Raw genomic sequence first — 24,091 nt, 5'->3', positions numbered from 1 at the left:
TTTCCATAGAGTAGACAACTGCCAATATTACTGGTATTAATGATGTAAAATGAGTTCGGGAAAATTGACCTAACAGTAGGTCTTACATCAAACCATAAGGGAAAATGTTGGCAGTTTAGAAATCTAGTTAGAGTACTTTCAAAGTTAGGAAACATTTTACAGACAAGTGTTCCCTAGAGCACAGAAAGGAAAAAGGCTATTCCTTAATCAAAAGAGAAGGATAAGTTAACATCTTCTATTGGCGACGGGTATCCCTTGGGCGAACCCTTAGGTCTGCCAGTTGACGTGCAACTTCCTGAAGATGTCGTTCATGCGCCCTCTGACGCACTCGGAGTTCCATGACTTCTGCTCGGGATGCAGCTAGCTGTTGCTGCAGAGCCTCATTGGTCCTCCTGGTCCTATCCACAGCCTCTTCGAGTTGGCGAATACAGACCGTGTTAAGGTTAGAGTTGGCATCAATTTCCACCACTCGGCCGATGGCTGCATGGCCTTGCTCAGTGTTCTGAGCAATCCTACGGACCATGATGGGTAGGACCTGGTCAGCTGAACCTCCCTCGCTTATGTTGTAAAAGCTTCGATCTCCGTTGAAAGGTAAAGGCTGACCCTGTTCATCACTCCATCGATTCAAGGTTGTTGCCCACATGGGAGTGGGACCTTGAAATGCCGGACGGGGATTGGGGTTTGGAGCCACTGGGGGTAGGTTGTTGACTTCTGGTTCGGAGTCGGAGCTATCCGAAAAGCCTTCTGCACGGTGATCATCCAAAGGGATCGGGTGATCATCTTCTGGCTCTTCATCAAGCCATCCCCCAACGCCTTGGTTCGGATAGTTCGTATCGTCGGGAAGGTGGAAGCCAGCCATGCTATCTACGCGAGGATAGGGGAAAGAATAGTTAATAGACGTACTAATCAAAGATACTTATAAGATGATCGTTATTAGTCGACTCAATACTTGCATAGTGCATACCAATTACATGCAATCAAAGCAGGATAGACCTTCGAATAAGTGACCCTAACTCTAAGTCCACAACCAAACAAGGACAGGAAATAAAGCAAAGATCACAGATTCTAAGTCTATAGCGCCTTAGTCACATGTAACCGTAGAATATCCACCTAGCTACTATTGCTCCGCTAGTAACGACCTTTTTAGTTCTCACATACGTAAATTACAGAAATGTAGAATACTCCTATAGTATTCTTGTTCTAATGTTCTTGTAGTGGTGTTGGTAAGTTTTTAGACTTGTTGCAACACCACAACCATTCTTAGGCACATGCTAGTCACTTCTCGGAAGATGTAGTTGATCAGGCTACATCCTCCCAGATTTGACTATATGTCTCTAATCCTAATTGTGTTGTTCAACAATCTTAATACTTTTGTTCTGTTCTAGTATGATACTGACCCTTGTATGAATAGTTGTATATATATACTTAGTTAAATATTTTATTATTTAAAAGTATATATTCTTAGTCAGAGTGTTTTAATCCTGATGCGTTTATAGTTCGCATATATTTTATGCGTTGATATACTTGATTCACTATAAACAGTGCTCTGATACCAATCTGTCACACCCCAAAACCGAGAACGGCGTAATACATTCTGGGGTGGAGGACGTCATGTACAGTATCATAACAATGAATAATAGTAAAGACAAGAAACAACATCCATTGCATTAATATAATAATTGTAATACAAGCGTGTTCTGTACAGTTGTAAGACCCCAAAAGTATAATCAAAATAAAAGATGGGTCTTGTATATGCTCCATCTTCTCAAAAGCTGCATCTATACCTGTCTACTGATGACCTGAGAATACAAGTTATTTTGAAAGCGAGTATCAGCATAAAGCTGGTGAGTTCATAAGTATTTAGTGTCATTGCTTGTATAAAAATGTTTACAACAATGTATTATATTAACTGATCTCAATGTTTGAAAATAGTATACTCCCTAGAAAACCCTATGTTTTCCAGTAACAGTAGTCTTCTACCAAGACCCGGTTGTTTGCATGTTTGATCCTTTGAAAGTGTAAAAGTTTTCCCAGCGAAACTATTAGTATGAAAATATAGTTTTAGACTTCGTTCATGTAAAGTAAATGGGAAAATAATGTTTTACCCCAGCAGTATCACTGCCGGCTAATGAAATGAAAATGCAGACTCCAGGTGGTATTAAATGTACAATACACCTCGGGGAGTCTATTTTGCCTTTAATTCTTAATGTGTTAATTAAAGGTATGAATGTGAACTCGTATGTAACCATGCTGATTGACGATCGAATAACTGATGACCCTCCAGGTCATATGATGAAATGTGACATTCTGTCACCCCTAGGCCTTACCGGCTCGAACTATAGCTAGCAGTCGGGATGTGGGAGTGTCTGTCCCGTATAGATCTATACACATAATGCCTGCTCTCCCTCCAGGAGACTCTGGTTACATTATGATACCACAATGAAGTGTCGTATCGAGAAGTAGTATGTCACATTCTATTATAGTATATTTTCTTGTATATTGTATAATGTATCTTCTGGTATAATGTATAGAGTGCTCTCTTATATAGTATTCTCTTGTATAGTATTTAACATGTATCGACTCATAACCGTACTGACTTTGGTAGATACCATTGTAATAGTAGTAACGAGTAGTAATTCCTAACTATACCTATTATAGTTAGATAGTAATGTTGGTTGCGTGCCTTTGTTACACAAAGGTACTGAACTGAAGTGAAGACTTTTATATCCAACACAAATATATATGATATATAACTAAGAATTCAACGACAGTCGGACAAATAACATAATACCCTAAGTCCACAACCAAACAAGGACAGGAAATAAGGTGAGCTATCAGTCCTAAGTCCTTCAAGTCTTACTTATATAAATATATTAGTGTAGATATGGTTTTGAAAATAAGACAATCTAAAAGAGTTTGAAAACAGTTTTAACATTTAAAGAGTTTGATAAAAGGCTTGAAACACTTGAAAATACACAGTTTGATGATAATCTGAAAAACAGTAGTAAATCTTGTAGTCTATTCTAGTTATTAATCACATGTGATTGATACGATAACTATAATAGTTCAACTTGTATTCCCCCCCATGAAAGCATTTAAAATCATTTAAAAGGTTGATTTAGGGGTATGAACTCACCTGCAGTGAGTGGATTGGATGGAAGTGCCGGGTAGGATGCTAGGTGTCAAGTGAGGACTTGAACACACACATGGATCCTATGTAACATGTAGTGATACACAAAGGTATCTAATTAGTTATTTAATCACTAATTAGCTAAGTAAAGACACTGTAATGCATGAAAACACTTCGTTCCAAGTGCTAGGAGTGCTAAGGGTTGCATCTAAGGAGAGTATGGCCTCACATTGGAGTTTACTCCTCAAATGGTAGCCCTAACATGTGTTTACGGTCTCTGGGCCATATCCCCCATGAGTTTACGGCCGTAAACTCATGGTAATGGTGCATTTGTGTGTTTTAAGGTCCCATGCTTCACAAAGAAGTGTCCTAGGGTTGAATCAAAGGCTTAGGAAGTGGTTAGGGCACAAAAGGACCCCTCATTGGAGTTTACGGTCCTTGGACCATCCTTGAGAGTTTACGGTCGTAAATACTTGGGTTTACGGTCGTAAACCCATGAGTTTACGGCCGTAAACTCATGTATGCCTCAACCTTTTCGTGTTTTGGTGTTTCTAGTTCATGCATGCAAGTTTCTAGGCCTTTATCCAAGCATTTGAAGGTGTTAGGGGCATATAAACACCACTTGGTGGTGTTTACGGTTTTGGGAGTCCCCAAACCATAAACACATGTGTTCTTGGGGATTTTGATGTTCATTCCATGGATTAGCAAGCACACTAAGCAATTAACTAGCTAGGAAGAGTTTACTTACTTATATGAAGCTTGTAAGAGTGTTTAGGACCCAAAAACACTAGTGTGTGTTCTTGGTGTTTTGAAGAACACTTGAAGATCTAGTTAAAAATGAAGAATCCATGGATGAAATGATGTAAAAACACTATATTAAGTGTTGTAGGAAAGAATCTAGGAAGAAAACACTTACATTTTGACGGATTTGAAGAAATGAACTTATGATACTTGAGAGAAAAAGTTTGGTGTTCTTGAGGTGGGAAGTGGAAAATGAGGAAAAGGTGTGTAAACTCATGCTATATGCATGAGTTCTTGGGAAAATGGGGTTTACGGCCCAAACACCTCTTGTTTGGCCGTAAACACTTTGCTAAGGTGTTGTTCGTTTTGTTTGTTACACACCACTAATAACGACACTTCCTTTTATTAAATCTTTTTGACGAAAATAAAATAAAACACCCAAACGGACTTAAATCCGGCCAAAAATGTACTGAAATGTTTTTGATTATTATTTGAAGTGTTTGACTGAGGAAATAATACAAATGAAAATTTCGGGTAGTCAGAGCCCGCCTCATCTCCTGTTCCTTGTTTGGTTGTGGACCTAGGGCAGACCCATTATATTCAACGGTTTATTTAACTTAAATTTTATGTAACTTATATACACTGGGCGATTATAGAAAGAATCTATGGGTCTTTCTAGGGTTCATTATCGCATAACATAGAAGCATTCATTTCACTTAATAAAGAAAATATTGGATTTTCTGGAAACATACTTTGTCGCTTTTACAAGGAAAACGGTTTCTTCCTCAAACAAAATTCTTATGAACTCACCAACTTAATTGTTGACACTTTTTCAAAGCTACTTGTATTCTCAGGAAATCAGTGAAATAGGAAAACCAACAACATTTTGAGGATGGGACGATAAATCGTCAAACGTTTCATTTTGTCGTCATAATGTAATTGATTTTGAAACATGTAAACTTATTCCATGGTGTAACCTTTTCAATTATATTTATGATGGTTGTATTTACTTTGAGCACTATTATATTCGTTGTTGTGATACTATACATGAAGTCTTCCACCCCCGGACGTTTCTGCCATCCTTGGTTTGGGGGTGTGACATGGAAGGTTGCTGGAGCAACTTGTGAGTTTGAAGTGATGTGTGCATTGGTTTGTGTGATGTGGATAAGGTGACAAGTGGGAGGGTGACACATGGAAGGCAAGTGGGCACACTTGACCCACTTGTGGGGTAAATATCCTCTTAATATAAAATAATGATTTTTAATTAATAAATCCTTGAGAAATAAATAAAATATGAGTTTTGGGGGTTAAAAATGGTAAAAATATGAATTTGGTGAAAAAATCCCCTCAAAAACGTCAAAAACGGGTTTAGGAGGCGAAAATAGTCAAAAATCAGCTTTAGGAACCGAACCTGCGAGGTTCGGCTCCAAGGAACTAAGAACCGAGAGGGAACCGAGAGTAGAATGGGAAGGTCCGAAGGTCCGAAGGGGGAGGCCGAAGGTCCGAGGTCTCGCATGGGGGAGCCGAGGTTCGGTCCTCGCTGCTGAGCTTCGGTCCGAGATGGCCTCTGACAAGTTCGGTTCTGACACTTTCGGCTCCTAAGAGGACTTTCGGTTCCTAAGAGGAGTTTCGGTTCCTAAGAGGAGTTTCGGCTCTATATGGCTGTTTTTCGAGAAATCTTTCCGTTTTGTGTGATTTTTGACCAAGTTAAGGGTCGGGATGACCCGGTTGACTATAAAAAGTTTGAGAGAGATTTTGGGAGAGATTTGGGAGAGATTTCACATACTTGGAGAGATTTCACATTCTTAGAGAGATTTGGGAGAGATTTCACATACTTGGAGAGATTTCACATTCGTGGAGAAATTTGGGAGAGATTTCACATACTTGGAGAGATTTGGGAGAGATTTAACCTTAGCCATTATTATCGTATAATCTGGTAATGCAAGGTTCGTGAACCCCGTTATGCTTCGTTAATGATCGTTTTAAGTCCCCGAAAGGGTCCTTAGCCGTGTTTTGATGTGTTTAACTCCCTTTTTAGGGTTTGTACATTGTTAACACATAGATTCTTCGAGATACTTGAATTCTTGACATACAAATGCACATTTTTATACATAGAATAACTTTTAAGATGCAAGTACTAGTTAAGTTTGACCGGTTGACTTGTTGACTTTGACTTTGACTTTGACTTTGACTTGAATTTGACGGTTGTCAGACAATGCTAGTTGAGTATTATACTCAGGAGCTTCATGGCATAACATATGACACCTATTCAGGAATTATTTGTTACTAGTGAAGAGAATGAAGATAAATAATATATGTTTGTAAATATTTCCATTTGTAAGTTGATGCTACCAATTTTTGTTATAGGTCGCAAGCGCATTAGAACATTAGAAAAAAGTTATTAGCTGGAACTCGGGAAGGGTTCCCAAGGGTTCGCTACGACGGAAAGGTTAGTGTGATAGTTTAAGGAAGAATGTGAGGTTGGTAGTGAGAATCGAGTGATTGATACTTACTTGATTGACGTTTTTAGTATTATTTTTAGAATTCCATAGCTTGACTAGACTTTTCATGTCTAGATGGGTACAAGTAGGGAAAAAATAAAGGTTCTTATCAGTATGTTCTTCCCTTTTACCCAACTTTCCATTTTGGATACGTTTCTTATATGAATGGATTTTAAGAAATTTTTGGTCCAACCGCTCATAGTTTGTAGGTAGGTTTCAACGTAGATGAAGTCCAATCATATATACGCTTAGGGTGGGACATTATCCTTTATGCACCAAAAGAAATATTAGGATGTGCTCTTGTTCTTATATCACTTGTATCTGTCGTAGGAACCGAACCCTAACCCATTCAAAACAGGTATTGATCACCGATGAAGAGTATAAACACAAACTAAGGTTGACCATGTTGATTCATAGACTCAGGATAATATCTTTCAAACCACTTTGATTTAAAGAATACCATGGAAATGGGGTTCCAAATCTGGTTTCAAGGACACAAAAGTTAGGAAGAAAATATGATTTTTAAACCACTACTATCGGGCCACTTCTTGCAGCTTTCTTGCATTTTGATTATTGGTGACCCGTATCCCCATAACTAAAACATTTCAAACCACTTCTATTGGGCCCTATAAGGGTTGGTCTAACATTGATACCTATGTATGTCTACGAGTAAACATAAAACAATCACATGCAAAACCTTTAGTTTCGTCAACTTAAGATCCACTTTCTGAAGATCCTTTTAGACATTCAAAAAGGCTTAGCGGCACAGCTTGTTGCCTGTTTGCCATCTCACTCATTGTACGATGACAATTAAAATGTTGTTCTTTAGACATTGTTTTTCGATGTATATGTCAGATTATATAGACCTAATAATGTTAGATTTAAACCAACATTTGGAACTTGAGAGACACCATTACAAACATTATGACATTTAGCGGCATACGGTTTTAATTGCATATATTCTTTTGTGCCACTATATTATGCTTTTTAGTGACACATTATGTATATGCCATTAAAAAAATTATTGAATTTAATGGCACTTAATATTTTATGTTACTAATAATCATATTTATTAGTGGCATAAATATATAAAATGCCACTAAAAATATAGATTTTACGTCGTACAACACATTATATGTCGCTAAATGCATTATTATAATTTATTCAATTCCACTAAATGTTAATAGTTTTTGTTCAAAACTTTCCTACATTAATTTCCCTCTCGTTTTTACGGTTCTGAAAGGAGGTGCACCTAAAGTCTAGGGTTTTAAGATCTTCCGATTTCCAGACTCCCAAAACCCAAATTTGATTGTTTAGGTGTTTAATCATTGTTGTTTGTTAAGTTTGTCGCAATCATCTCATCAAATTGTAGTAGTCTCTCTACAATATCTCTTTATCTTCATAGTTGCTACCACTTTTGAGCCACCTAATCCTGCATTTGCAGGCCCTCTCTGTTATATGTCCTAGCGTTTTTCCCAGTCATTGTCTTCTAGCAATCACAGACACCTCTATGTTGGCTTTGGTTAATCGATTATTCAGATCAAACGATTAGAGGTACCATTCAATGATTTAATTAAGCAATTTGAAACGCTACTTCATTTGTTTATTATTAAGGAGTTTACCATAAATTTCCAGTTTCTTATGTCGAACTACTAATTTAACTAGGCAATTAGTCATTGTATCTTATTTTGTTTTTGTTTTTTTTTTGGTTGATTCAAAGTTGTATTTTCAGCTTTTACCATTAGTCAAAATGTTTTTTTGGTAGACTTTATTCAATGTAGGGCTTTCTGCTCGATTCCTCATAATTTTTCAAACATGTTGCATATAATATATTAAAACGATAGTTTATGATTATACATTGAAAACCTCATTTGATATATGTACTTGTTCTAGGTATATATTATAAGTATGTTTGATCTGATTGTAACGATGAAAAATTCACCATGCCCGGTATCTTGGAGAAGGTAAGTACCTATGGAGATTTTTTCTTGTTTGTGTCAATATCTGTAGCGCCCTATTTCTCATTAGTAATTCAGAAACGGCTTTAACGGTTTTATAAATTCATAAGTATAATCATTTAATTGTGGATAAATATTCCAAGGAAGTATATCAGCGATAAAAATGAATAAAGGCATTCAATAAATATTAAAGAATTAAATAAGAAGTAAATAAATAAATAAATAATAATAAAATAATAAATAATTTAGGATTAAGGAGTAAATGATAGGAATAAGGGAAGTGAGGGTAGAATGTGCCATTTTCTAAACCTTGTAAGTAAACAAATGTGTACGAGGGACTGTTTTTGTCAAGATTAGTAATTTTGCAATGGGTGCATGTGTTTTATTTTGGAGACGTCGAGAGGAAGCCAAATGTTCCTTCCCCCTTGTTTAATCGAAGCAGAATGCACTAGAATCCCTATCTCAATCTCGATGTCGTTTTGGGGTTCAACCGTCGTCGTCACCATCACCTAGTACCACCATTACCGCCGGAAAATGCCACTGCCGCCGATGCCATTCCAGGCTATGGTTTTGGACATCGAAAAGTAAATTAGAGGAAGATGAAGGCCTGATTAGAGGTTATTTCGTTTTAGGGATTCAATCAACAGGTATTCCCCCTTATTTATCTCTTCCTTCTTCTTGTTCTTGTCCAAAACGTCATCACCACCACCATTGAGGTAGTCGATGCCGCCGCCGGCCACCACTACCATGGTGGCAGTGGGTTGTGACGATGCTAATGCCATATTTATGTCCTTTTGCTCTTTCAGATATTGTTTGGGTGCAAGAGAATGAAACCGTAAAGTTATATTCATATGAAACAATAAGAAACCCTAGTTTTCATCATTATGGTAATCTACTTTCAAACCTAGATTACACAATTGTAGAGAGCAAGATTTATGTTGGGTGGCTATGGAATAGTTATCAATGAAAGTCCATGCACCAAAAAGAATTCGCTTGAAAGTACTTCTTGTATTATAAACCAAAATTAGTAACGTACTTTGTGTTCTTGGTGGTTTGACCACCATTGACCACCACAATTCCACCATTAGACCACCATCATGTGGTGCAACTATTAAGAAACACGTTTTCCAGCTAATAGGTTTCCTAAGGAGCCTAATGGGTTAAGTTAGTAACGTAACCCTAATATGTGTAAAAGTGATGTCTTATGTTAATGTTCATAACTTTGAATTCTCATTAAGACATGTATTAAGATTTAAGACTGTTGTGTTAAAATGAATTATACATTTTCAATAGTCTAGTAATTAACTAATAACTATGTTTAAAAGTGTAAGTCAAAACTTAATCATTAAGTCCCTAATGGGACACCAAAAGTGGCTTAAAAGCTAAATGATACATTTTTCCAATTCTGCCCTTCAACTTCTAAATTCCGTTGAAGGCAATATGATCACCTAAAAATCATGAGACTTACATTTATGGAAAGCTTCGTGTGTCTAGTTTCTTCCAAATTTAAATCACTTTTCCAAATTCCAAATCCTTGAAGGGTAAAATGGTTAATTTTCTTATAATGGTCTGTGCTGTCAGATATTTCATGTTTTGTCTTCTAAAAATCATAATAAATTCCCCAGAACTCCAAATTCCAAAATTCCAAATCCTGTAGTTAGATATGGATATTTAGTTTCCTCCATATAAATGTCTTGATTTAATTAATTAATTCCTATTATATTTGTACAGTTTATTCAAAGAGTGAAGAGTGGTCCAGAAATCTGCTGAAATGTTACATCAACTTGTTATGTGCATATCTAATTCTACAAAAATCCAATTCATGAAACGTCAGATGTTATGGTTAGGGAATAATGTTTTGTATCCCTTGAATTTTTCCTAAGATTTAAATCTTGAACCTCATAGAGTAAAAGTTACCACCTTTGCATGTGAGTCCAGAAAGTAACAGCTCAACTTGGCTAAGTTGTAAAATTGATATAAAATCAATCAAAAATCGTTAGGATGAGATCCTTATATTACCAGAAAGATAAAATAGGTAACTATATGAATACAATTTTATCGGAACCTAATCATGAATTTATAGTTATGAAGCACAAGTTAAATAACTGATATAGTTGTTGTGTAGGTGTTAAAAAAGAAGGAAGTTCACTTGGCTATCGCAACTAAAGTATTTCAAGTTACCAAGAGAGGTGAGTTACACTAACTGTCATATTATGTAGGCATTACTTGTTTCATGTTTTGTTCACGGATACCCTAATCCGGTAGATTGGACAAGGTAAGGCAGAATGTTGTTTGTCCTCTAGTAAGGCAAACTGCACTCTTATCTCTTATTCTCTATTTTGGGGTGTAAGGGGGGGGGGAGTTCCCGGAAGGGGGAACAAGGTTATGGTTGGTACCAACAGTATTTGCTAGGAAAGTTTATGTTATGTTATGTTATGTTTTATGTGATATGTGTTATGTGTAAGTAAGTGATCTAGATAATGGTAGAGTAATGTGTATGGCCACTAAGCTTTATGCTTACCCGTTGTTATTTAACATTTTTCAGGATCATCAAGTTTTAATAAAGAAAGGAGATCGGTGTGACTGCAGACGACATTCTCTCGAAGACTTATATAAAAAAAATGTTATGTATTTAAAGCTGGGATGTTTTTGCTTCCGCTAATGTTTCCTTTGAAATAATATTTTCTAAGTATGGTTGGAAGTTTTTGATAAGCTTAATTGTAGTTTTCAAAGGGTAACGACTGGTTTTATTTTATGAGGATTTAATATTATATATTAAATATAAAAAAATTGGGTCGTTATAAGTTAGTATCAGAGCATGGTTTGAGGGATTTAGACATGCACTTGTGTGTTTAAACTCAAACCAAGGCTCATAATTTATCAAAACAGTTTCAAAAGAAGAATTTAAAATTCCAATTTTTAATGGTTGAAGTTTGAAAAAGAAAAGAGAATGTGAAGTGTGCAGTTATCCGGAGTTCAGCGGTAGTGAGCCACTTACTCACAATAAGTCTTATGTAAAACTGTTAGGTTGTATGTAATGTATATATGTTAGAATTTCCTATTAGAATGCTTATGTGTTTATAATGCATATGTGCCTATGATGTTTATGTGCTTATGTGATTTATATATGCCTTATGTGAAGTATGTGTTTTAGTAGTACTTAGTTGACCCTTATAGGTGGGCTATATCTTGAATGCCATGATTGCATACATCTAGGATCATGTAGGTTTAGAGAACTGATTCGGCCTTACTTCCTGTTCCTTGTTTGGTTGTGGATTTAGGGTAGAATCAACTTCTTAAAGACCTATTTTGGTTCGAGGGTATGCATCGTCATGCATCCACGATGTATGCTTGCCTATAGATTAAAGCTTGAGATAACATAATATCCTAGATTAGGAATGTATCCTCATGATGAGCTAAGAATAACAAAATGATAAGTAAATAGATAAGTATTGACCATCATGTAGATAAGGAAGTTTTGTGTGATCTCTCAGAACAAGTATCCATCGGTGTGAAAGGTAGTAGGGGTCCATACTATCTGAAGCACACGACCGATATTTGATTCGGGAAGACTCACGAAAAGCCTGTACGCTTGATGAGTTAATGTAAAAGTAAATGTATGAATGGTTCAAATAATAAAAGTAAATGTATACATGATCCAAGTAATGAAGCTAAATGTATGAATGATCTAAGAATAGAAGTAAATGTATAAATGATGTAAGTATAAAAGGTAAACATATAGAATATCAAAGTATGTTATAATACCCATGAATTATATCTTAAAAGAATATCGAATACTTAAGGAAGACCATCAAACGGATCTGGGGGTTCTGAGACACCCAATCTTAGGGAACTAGTTGCAAGTAAGGTTCGTGATGCTATCCAAGCGATGTTTATGGGGATGTTTACACAACTCAAAGCATGGATGGAAGAATTAGATGATAAGGAAAGCGGTTGCTGTAATGCATAATGATAGAAGCCTGGGTCGGGGATCGTCTAGTGAATGGAGTTATTAATGCCTCTTGGCATGAAATCCAATATTTCTTCATGAGAAGAAAGATTTGCAAGTAAGAAGTTGATGACCAACTGACATTGAGGATGCCTTTCGCACCAGTTTCTGTCCTACTAAGTCAAAGATATTTATAACTATGATTTTGTTGCGAGATGGAGCAAGAGAGATTGATGGGGATTGATGAAGAAGTCTCGTAATTATGGAGAGATGGAAGCCATGACCCAGGAAGAATCCAAAGGGATGTTCAGAAAGGAGTATATACCCTTGGCAGAGATCAACATAATAGCAAAGAAGTTTCTGGTGAAGAAGCATACTACAGAACTGGTGATTCATATCACCAGTGAATGTCTCGAAAAAAAAACTCTTGAGCGTGAATTTTTGTGGCTATTGAGGATACGAAGATGCTTCACTACACGGATATGCAAAGGGCTGATATCCGAGAGTTATTTCTACTACAAGGTGTAAGGATCTCAACAAGATGATGAAGGTAACCTGCGTTAGAGAAGGATTGGTATGGAGTCATGGCCGGGATTGGTGATAGTCGAGGAGTTTAATGTTGGTTATTTGAGTAGCGGTAGATGGTATAGGGATGCCTAGATTCTTGTTAGATCATGGGAAATGAAGAAAAATTTAGAGAATAGACAACCAAGCTACCAATTATGGGGAAAACCCCAATTCTCCAAACTTTATGTCTGAACAAGTTACCATCGAGCAGATGAAGGATACAGAGGGAGGTGTACACAAGACATTTTTCAAAATCAAATTTGGACACTAATAGCTCGTTCTGATACGATTCAAACTTATGAATGCACTAGCAACATTTATCATTCATGAATATGATGAACCATGTGAGCGACATGAAGGTCTACTCCGTGTCATGGGAAGAATACGAATGTTATCTGCGAAAGGTATAGAAGATGCTAAGGAGGAAGAAGTTGTATGCTATAATTTATAGTGTAACACCCGATTCAGGTATTGGCTGGAAAGTTGACAATTTGGAGAGGTTCATGCATGGACTCGGCAAGTTGGAGGACCAACTCGTCGAGTAGAGTCGGGTATCTGGAACACGGGACGGAGGCGACTCGGCGATTCGGAAGGATCGACTCGGAGAGTCCGAGCTCTTTAAAGAAAACCCTAATTTTGGGGTTTGCCCCCTATATACACATCATTATCCGCCCTAGTAGCCTCCCTTAGCACCTTAGAAGTACGTTTACGGCCGCACACCCTCTTGTGAGTGAAGTAAGATCAATTGGGTGCTTAACCTTGAGATTTTGGGGAGGATTCCAAGCTTCAAGAAGAACTATGAAGGGGAAAACACTAGATCTAGCATCTAGTTCGTCTTGGGCATTGATTTGAGGTATGAATTTGTTACCTTAAGCATAAATTCTATTTGAGGGTTGTGACCAACTTTGAGGAAATGGAAGCAAGCCTAGATCTGGACCTATCAGAAGGATATGGTTCCAGATCTGGAACTTCATAGGTCCCAATTATCATAAAGTTGCACCTTTTAGTAAGCTTATTCCCTCCCCATGCATGGAAACCTTGTTGAAGGTTAGTTTTGGTGATTATGGCCATGAGAGGCCTTGCATGCACGTAAAGTTTGCAACTTTACGTGTATTCCACACTAGTAGAGTATAGATCTGTAGTTTGAGACCTTGAGTCCCACTGGAAGAGGTCGTAAACACAATGGACTAATAGGGACTCGACGAGTCGTGCAAAAGTCTCGGCGAGTCGAAAAGGGTTTACGGCCAAGGGTGTACGGCTAAGGGTTTACGGCCAAGGGTTTACGGCCAAGGGTGTACGACCAAAGATGTACGGTTGGTGGTTTACGGCCGTAAATACCAAGAAACTTGACGAGTCCCGCAGATGACTCGGCGAGTCGATGAGTTAAGCAGGGAACCCGATGAGTTAACGATTGTACTCGATGAGTCAAGGTCAATATGGACTGTTGACCTTGACTATAGACTTTAACTTTGACCAGGGTTGACCCTAGGGGTATTTATTGGATTATGCTGAGTTAATTACTCATTGATTATAGGCAGTTGGGAAGAGGAGCATAAGACACACCTGAATTCAGTTGCCAATTCAGCATTATGAGGTGAGTTTTCTCACCATACCAATGGGTCTAAGGCACCAAGGCCGGCCCATCTTATGATAGTTGGTTTACTTGTTATGTAGAGGTGTGATATGTATGTGTGTATGATATGTGGTAGAGATAGCCTTTGTGGCTAATGGTAGAGATGGCCTTATGGCTAATGGTAGAGATAGCCTTTGTGGCTAATGGTAGAGACAGTCTTTATGGCTGATGGTAGAGATAGCCTTTGTGGTTAACGGTTGAGATAGTTTCATGGCTAATTGACATGTGATATGTGGTAGAGGTAGCTTTATGGCTAATGTGAAATGTGGTTTGTGTGGGGTATGCTCTGGGGGACTCACTAAGCTTTTAGCTTACCGTTTGTGGATTTGTTTCAGGTACTTCGGAGTCCAAGGGTAAAGGCAAGGCGTGATGATGCGGCGTGCACTCTATCTCTCTTTTCTGATATAGTTTGGGGGACACTCTGATGTTTTGAAAATAAATATGATGTAATGTTGACGATTTTGAAAACAATTATTGGGATCTTCAAGTTTTATGCAATATAGTCGATTAATTAAAAGTGAAAAATTTCTTTGTAAAATTTGGGTCGTTACAAGTTGGTATCAAAGCCTTGGTTTGAGGGATTCGGGCATACCCTCGGGTGTGTCAGGACTCAAACTAAGGAAAGGGTAAATTGTTTTCAAAAATAACATAAAAAGCTTTTTGAAAGAAGGAAAAGATGGGAGTGGAACGCGCGTGATCAGCCGAGCCAAGTAAGTATATCCCCAATATGCTAGCCATGCTATTCTGATATTTGAACTTGGATGATCGTATGGAATATGCTATGTGTATGCTTTTAAAATTATATACGGTTAGGAGCTTATAGCCTTAGAATGATCGATTTGGCCTTATTTCCTGTTCCTTGTTTGGTTGTGGTCCTAGGGTAGAATCTTTTATTCGAAAGTCTATTTGATCCTCTTCTGTGTATAATTTGCATGCATAAAGGCAACCTGTTATGATTGGTCTGTTTGATGTGGGTAGAGGACATCTTCGGACAGTCTAGGATGTGGGTTATGCGATGGTTGGTAGCATATCGTTTATTTGGGACGAATTGGAATTATCAGGTCGAGCCGTGGGGAAAGGTACAGGTAAGTGTGGAAGGTAGTATTGGGCCCGTACTACTGGAAACACAGGACCTGTACCCGAGCCAATGTTAGATCTGACAATTTCGAGACCGGTGTGGAGAGATCTGTTTTTTGAAAATCTTGATCGCTATGATTTATGTTATTCCAGTTCAGCATGGTAGTGACACGTTTCGGGACAGGAGGATCAGGATCGGGATATGGATCCGGGAATGGATCGGGTGACACCATAGACGGCATAGATGAGAGGCTGCGCGAGCTTATTGCAGCCGAGGTTACGAGGGGCATCCTTGATGCTACCCCAGTCATTTTCGGGACGGTCAAGGAAGGCATAATGGAGATCATGGAGGAGAGACTCAGATCATTCAGGACTAAGATTGATGCAGGCCAGTTGGGGGCCCGAACTCCCTCGTTCCGGGAGTTCAAGGCGTGTAGGGCGCCGAAGTTTTTCGGGGTCAGGGACCCCATTGTCAGCCGAAACTGGGTGGCGGATATCAAAAACGCCCAGCGCACGAGTTCTTGCCCGGATGTGGCAAAGGTTTGGGTTTTCTTCTTGTATGCTGAGAGACAGAGCTCGGGATTGGTGGGGCGAGGTTACTAGACAGGTGGGACCGACCGGGGTGGGTGAGATGACGTGGGCCGAGTTTGGTTGGCGATTTGATCTGGAGTTGGCACCACCCATTGAGGTGCAATGTTTAGTGTGACAGTTTCATGATTTGCAGCAGACCACTGATACTATGGCGGAAATCACCGCCAAGTTTCGGGAACAAGCTTTGTTGATTCTGCAATACGCTACCGATGAGGAAATGAGGCAGACACGATATCATTCCATGCTAAGGGACGATATTCGGGAGTTTGTGAGCTTTACGGGGTGTAAGACCCTGAATGAAATGGTGGAGAAGGCCCGGGAACGGGAAATGGAGCTGGAGTCTTGCACGAAGCGGAAGCTTGAGCAGGCTCAGGCAGCGGTTGGACAGGCTAAGAAGCCTAAGACGTCGGACACTTCCAGCAAGGGTCAGCAGGGTGGGGGCCGATGTGCCAAGTGTAGTCGGGTACACAATGGAGCTTGTCGTATCGCAGGTTCGGAATGTTATCCATGTGGCCAATAGGGCCATATGAGTAGGGACTGCCCAGCAAAGGGCTTAATCTATTTTCACTGCAACCAGACCGGCCATAAGTGGGTCAACTGTCCGAAGTTGCAGGGAGGAGAGGGAACAGCGGCGGCGCCCGCACCCGTCACAATGAGGATTACCGACGGTCTCCCTCCTAAGGCGGAAGCTCCAACAGTGAGGAGCCGTGCATTTCAGCTAACTACCGAGGAGGCACGGGCAGCGTCAGACGTAGTGGCTGGTACATATTCATTCTTCCCTACTCTATGTAGTTCTTTCGCTTATGTGTACTATATGCTTGTAGAGGGACCTTTTTGGTCAATGGTATGTCTGCTCATGTATTGTTTGATTCGGGTGCTACCCGATCGTTCGTATCTCTTGCGCTTAGCAAGAAGTTCTGGAACGCGCCGGGAGCTTTGGATTCCCCGCTAGAGGTGGAGATTGCGGATGACCGCACCGTTAGTGCTACGAAGGTATATCGGGACTGTGTCCTGAATGTACTTGGTGAAAGATTTCGAGTCGACCTAGTCCCGATACCGTTGCGAGGGTTGAAGGTGATTATCGGAATGGATTGGTTGGGAGCCAACGGGGCCATGATTGATTACGAACATCAGTTGGCGAGGGTTCGAACCCCAAGTAGGGGGAGAACTGGTGATACATGGTGATAGTGCATCGCAGGGACTGACCCTCTGTTCGGTTGCAAGGGCTAGGAGGTTCCTGCAGTAGGGTTGTATAGGGTTTCTGGCATATATCTCGGATACAAGGGTAGAGATCGCGAAGGATGTAGGCAGTGTGCCCGTTGTTCAGGACTTTTGGGATGTTTTCCCCGAAGAGTTAACAGGGGTGCCTCCGGAGAGGCAGGTGGAATTTCACATAGATTTGGTGTTGGGTGCCGCTTCGATAGCAAAGACACCATATCGGCTGGCACCACCTGAGATGCAAGAGTTATCTACACAGCTTCAGGAGCTGTTAGACCGAGGGTTCATTCGTCCGAGTAGTTCTCCGTGGGGAGCACCAATCCTTTTCGCGAAAAAGAAAGATGGATCCTACATGATGTGTATCGATAATAGAGAGCTAAACAAGCTAACAGTGAAGAACCGTTATCTGTTGCCAAGGATCGATGATTTGTTCGATCAGCTGCAGAGTGCGTCTTGGTTTTCCAAGATTGATCTTCGGTCGGGATACCATCAGATGAGGATTCGGGATGAGGATATACCGAAGACGGCTTTCAGGACTCGGTATGGGCATTATGAGTTTGTAGTGATGTCGTTTGGGCTCACCAATGCCCCAGCAGCGTTCATGGACCTTATGAATAAGGTGTGCAGACCGATGTTGGACCGGTCGGTGATCGTTTTCATTGATGATATCTTGGTCTATTCTAAGACCAGGGAGCAGTACGAACAACACTTAAGGGAGGTGATGGAGACCCTAAGGGCGGAGAAGTTGTATGCCAAGTTCTCCAAGTGTGATTTCTGGCTGCGAGAGGTACAATTCTTGGGGCATATCATCAATCAGGAGGGTATTTCGGTTGATCCAGCCAAGGTGGAGGCTGTGATGCAGTGGGAAGTACCGAAGAATGCATCTGAGATTCATAGCTTCTTGGGTTTAGCGGGTTATTATCGGAGATTTATTCAGGACTTCTCCAAGATTGCTATGCCATTGACACGACTAACCAAGAAGAATGTGACATTTCGGTGGGGTACGGATCAGTAGTTGGCCTTCGAGACCTTGAGGCGGAGATTGTGCGAGGCTCCGATCCTTGTTTTACCAGAGGGATTAGATGATCTGGTGGTGTATTGTGACGCATCGATTTCAGGGTTAGGTGCGGTACTGATGCAAAGAGGGCACGTGATAGCATATGCCTCGCGACAACTAAAGCCTCATGAGGCAAATTACCCTACTCACGATCTGGAGTTGGGGGCAGTGGTGTTTGCCCTCAAGATTTGGAGGCATTACTTGTATGGGGTGCGGTGCACCATTTACACCGGCCATAAGAGTCTCAGCTATTTGATGGACCAGCAGAACCTCAACTTGCGACAGAGAAGGTGGTTGGACGTGCTAAAAGACTATGATTGCGAGATTCTATACCACCCAGGGAAGGCCAACATAGTAGCCGACGCTTTGAGCCGTAAGATGACAGGATCCCCGATTAGAAATGTGTGTTTGAGGATGTCAGTGATCTCTCCATTGTTGGAGATGATCAAAAAGGCTCAGGTTGAGGGAGTAAAGAAAGAGAATTGAAAGGTAGAAAGGATCCGAGGGCAGTATCCTTTGTTTGTTAAGGATAGTCGAGGCCTATTGACGCAGTGTGGTCGGGTGTGGGTACCGACGACTGGGGAAGTGAGACAAAAGATATTTGAGGAAGCGAATAAGTCCAGGTTCTCCATACATCCAGGAGCTACGAAAATGTATAGGGACTTGAGGCTGAGTTATTGGTGGCCATGCATGAAGCGGGAAATTGCGTGGTTTGTAGAGCGGTGCTTAACCTGCAGGAAGGTCAAGGCCGAGCACCAGCGGCCTCATGGTAAGGTCCAGCCGCTACCAATTCCCATGTGGAAGTGGGAGGAGATCACGATGGACTTCATTACGAAGTTGGCAAGGACGTCGAGGGGTGTGGATACCATATGGGTGATTATGGATAGACTAACGAAGAGTGCCCATTTCATTCCGATATCAGAAACTATATCCACGGAGAAGTTGGCGGATATTTACGTGCGTGAGGTAGTGGCTAGACATGGGGTTCCTGTGTCAGTAGTCTCTGATCGTGATGTTCGGTTCACATCCAGGTTTTGGAAGAAATTCCACGAGGAGTTGGGCACTCAGCTACATTTTAGCACGGCGTACCACCCCCAAACCGATGGTCAGAGTGAAAGAACGATCCAGACACTGGAGGATATGCTGTGGGCATGCGTGTTAGATTTTGGAGGGAGTTGAGATACGTATCTCCCACTGGCAGAGTTTTCGTACAATAGTAGTTATCATGCCAGTATCGATCGAGCTCCGTTTGAGATGTTATATGGTCGGAGGTGTAGGACCCCGGTTTGTTGGGATGAGGTTGGACACCGGGTCATGGGAAGCACTGAAGTAGAGCTTAAAACTACTGGGTAGATTTAGCAGGTGTGTGACCGACTGCGGGTCGCGTAGAGCCGTCAGAAAAGCTATGTTGACCGACGGCGATCAGATCTTGAATTTCAGGTGGGGGATTTAGTGTTGCTGAAGGTGTCGCCCTGGAAAGGGATCATCAGGTTTCGAAAGAGGGGCAAGCTGGGCCCTCGGTATATAGGCCCGTTCAGGATCACGGCCCGGATGGGCAAAGTAGCATATCGCTTGAATCTGCCAGAGGAGCTTAGCCAGATTCACAACATGTTCCGTGTGTCGCAACTTCGGAAGTGTGTCCAAATGGACCTGGGAACCGGAAGAAGAGATGCGCGAGCATTACCCCGATTTATTTGGGTCAGCAGACTTCGAGGACGAAGTTTAGTTCAAGTGGGGGAGACTTGTAACACCTGATTCAGGTATTGGCTGGAAAGTTGACAATTTGGAGAGGTTCATGCATGGACTCGGCGAGTTGGAGGACCAACTCGTCGAGTAGAGTCGGGTATCTGGAACGCGGGACGGAGGCGACTCGGCGATTCGGAAGGATCGACTCGGAGAGTCCGAGCTCTTTAAAGAAAACCCTAGTTTTGGGGTTTGCCCCCTATATACACATCATTATCCGCCCCAGTAGCCTTCCTTAGCACCTTAGAAGAACGTTTACGGCCGCACACCCTCTTGTGAGTGAAGTAAGATCAATTGGGTGCTTAACCTTGAGATTTTGGGGAGGATTCCAAGCTTAAAGAAGAACTATGAAGGGGAAAACACTAGATCTAGCATCTAGTTCGTCTTGGGCATTGATTTGAGGTATGAATCTGTTACCTTAAGCATAAATTCTATTTGAGGGTTGTGACCAACTTTGAGGAAATGGAAGCAAGCCTAGATCTGGACCTATCAGAAGGATATGGTTCCAGATCTAGACCTTCATAGGTCCCAATTATCATAAAGTTGCACCTTTTAGTAAGCTTATTCCCTCCCCATGCATATAAATGTCTTGATTTAATTAATTAATTCCTATTATATTTGTACAGTTTATTCAAAGAGTGAAGAGTGGTCCAGAAATCTGCTGAAATGTTACATCAACTTGTTATGTGCATATCTAATTCTACAAAAATCCAATTCATGAAACGTCAGATGTTATGGTTAGGGAATAATGTTTTGTATACCATGAATTTTTCCTAAGATTTAAATCTTGAACCTCATAGAGTAAAAGTTACCACCTTTGCATGTGAGTCCAGAAAGTAACAGCTCAACTTGGCTAAGTTGTAAAATTGATATAAAATCAATCAAAAATCGTTAGGATGAGATCCTTATATTACCAGAAAGATAAAATAGGTAACTATATGAATACAATTTTATCGGAACCTAATCATGAATTTATAGTTATGAAGCACAAGTTAAATAACTGATATAGTTGTTGTGTAGGTGTTAAAAAAGAAGGAAGTTCACTTGGCTATCGCAACTAAAGTATTTCAAGTTACCAAGAGAGGTGAGTTACACTAACTGTCATATTATGTAGGCATTACTTGTTTCATGTTTTGTTCACGGATACCCTAATCCGGTAGACTGGACAAGGTAAGGCAGAATGTTGTTTGTCCTCTAGTAAGGCAAACTGCACTCTTATCTCTTATTCTCTATTTTGGGGTGTAAGGGGGGGGGGGGGAGTTCCCGGAAGGGGGAACAAGGTTATGGTTGGTACCAACAGTATTTGCTAGGAAAGTTTATGTTATGTTATGTTATGTTTTATGTGATATGTGTTATGTGTAAGTAAGTGATCTAGATAATGGTAGAGTAATGTGCATGGCCACTAAGCTTTATGCTTACCCGTTGTTATTTAACATTTTTCAGGATCATCAAGTTTTAATAAAGAAAGGAGATCGGTGTGACTGCAGACGACATTCTCTCGAAGACTTATATAAAAAAAATGTTATGTATTTAAAGCTGGGATGTTTTTGCTTCCGCTAATGTTTCCTTTGAAATAATATTTTCTAAGTATGGTTGGAAGTTTTTGATAAGCTTAATTGTAGTTTTCAAAGGGTAACGACTGGTTTTATTTTATGAGGATTTAATATTATATATTAAATATAAAAAAATTGGGTCGTTATAAGTTAGTATCAGAGCATGGTTTGAGGGATTTAGACATGCACTTGTGTGTTTAAACTCAAACCAAGGCTCATAATTTATCAAAACAGTTTCAAAAGAAGAATTTAAAATTCCAATTTTTAATGGTTGAAGTTTGAAAAAGAAAAGAGAATGTGAAGTGTGCAGTTATCCGGAGTTCAGCGGTAGTGAGCCACTTACTCACAATAAGTCTTATGTAAAACTGTTAGGTTGTATGTAATGTATATATGTTAGAATTTCCTATTAGAATGCTTATGTGTTTATAATGCATATGTGCCTATGATGTTTATGTGCTTATGTGATTTATATATGCCTTATGTGAAGTATGTGTTTTAGTAGTACTTAGTTGACCCTTATAGGTGGGCTATATCTTGAATGCCATGATTGCATACATCTAGGATCATGTAGGTTTAGAGAACTGATTCGGCCTTACTTCCTGTTCCTTGTTTGGTTGTGGATTTAGGGTAGAATCAACTTCTTAAAGACCTATTTTGGTTCGAGGGTATGCATCGTCATGCATCCACGGTGTATGCTTGCCTATAGATTAAAGCTTGAGATAACATAATATCCTAGATTAGGAATGTATCCTCATGATGAGCTAAGAATAACAAAATGATAAGTAAATAGATAAGTATTGACCATCATGTAGATAAGGAAGTTTTGTGTGATCTCTCAGAACAAGTATCCATCGGTGTGAAAGGTAGTAGGGGTCCATACTATCTGAAGCACACGACCGATATTTGATTCGGGAAGACTCACGAAAAGCCTGTACGCTTGATGAGTTAATGTAAAAGTAAATGTATGAATGGTTCAAATAATAAAAGTAAATGTATACATGATCCAAGTAATGAAGCTAAATGTATGAATGATCTAAGAATAGAAGTAAATGTATAAATGATGTAAGTATAAAAGGTAAACATATAGAATATCAAAGTATGTTATAATACCCATGAATTATATCTTAAAAGAATATCGAATACTTAAGGAAGACCATCAAACGGATCTGGGGGTTCTGAGACACCCAATCTTAGGGAACTAGTTGCAAGTAAGGTTCGTGATGCTATCCAAGCGATGTTTATGGGGATGTTTACACAACTCAAATCTTGGATGGAAGAATTAGATGATAAGGAAAGCGGTTGCTGTAATGCATAATGATAGAAGCCTGGGTCGGGGATTGTCTAGTGAATAGAGTTACTAATGCCTCTTGGCATGAAATCCAATATTTCTTCATGAGAAGAAAGATTTGCAAGTAAGAAGTTGATGACCAACTGACATTGAGGATGCCTTTCGCACCAGTTTCTGTCCTACTAAGTCAAAGATATTTATAACTATGATTTTGTTGCGAGATGGAGCAAGAGAGATTGATGGGGATTGATGAAGAAGTCTCGTAATTATGGAGAGATGGAAGCCATGACCCAGGAAGAATCCAAAGGGATGTTCAGAAAGGAGTATATACCCTTGGCAGAGATCAACATAATAGCAAAGAAGTTTCTGGTGAAGAAGCATACTACAGAACTGGTGATTCATATCACCAGTGAATGTCTCGAAAAAAAAACTCTTGAGCGTGAATTTTTGTGGCTATTGAGGATACGAAGATGCTTCACTACACGGATATGCAAAGGGCTGATATCCGAGAGTTATTTCTACTACAAGGTGTAAGGATCTCAACAAGATGATGAAGGTAACCTGCGTTAGAGAAGGATTGGTATGGAGTCATGGCCGGGATTGGTGATAGTCGAGGAGTTTAATGTTGGTTATTTGAGTAGCGGTAGATGGTATAGGGATGCCTAGATTCTTGTTAGATCATGGGAAATGAAGAAAAATTTAGAGAATAGACAACCAAGCTCACCAATTATGGGGAAAACCCCAATTCTCCAAACTTTATGTCTGAACAAGTTACCATCGAGCAGATGAAGGATACAGAGGGAGGTGTACACAAGACATTTTTCAAAATCAAATTTGGACACTAATAGCTCGTTCTGATACGATTCAAACTTATGAATGCACTAGCAACATTTATCATTCATGAATATGATGAACCATGTGAGCGACATGAAGGTCTACTCCGTGTCATGGGAAGAATACGAATGTTATCTGCGAAAGGTATAGAAGATGCTAAGGAGGAAGAAGTTGTATGCTATAATTTATAGTGTAACACACGATTCAGGTATTGGCTGGAAAGTTGACAATTTGGAGAGGTTCATGCATGG

This window comes from Lactuca virosa, chromosome 8 (assembly GCF_052849685.1).
Source record: "Lactuca virosa cultivar CGN04683 chromosome 8, Lactuca_virosa_CGN04683_v6, whole genome shotgun sequence".
In the NCBI taxonomy this organism is placed as follows: domain Eukaryota; kingdom Viridiplantae; phylum Streptophyta; class Magnoliopsida; order Asterales; family Asteraceae; genus Lactuca; species Lactuca virosa.
Note: the sequence above shows the minus strand (reverse complement) of the source record.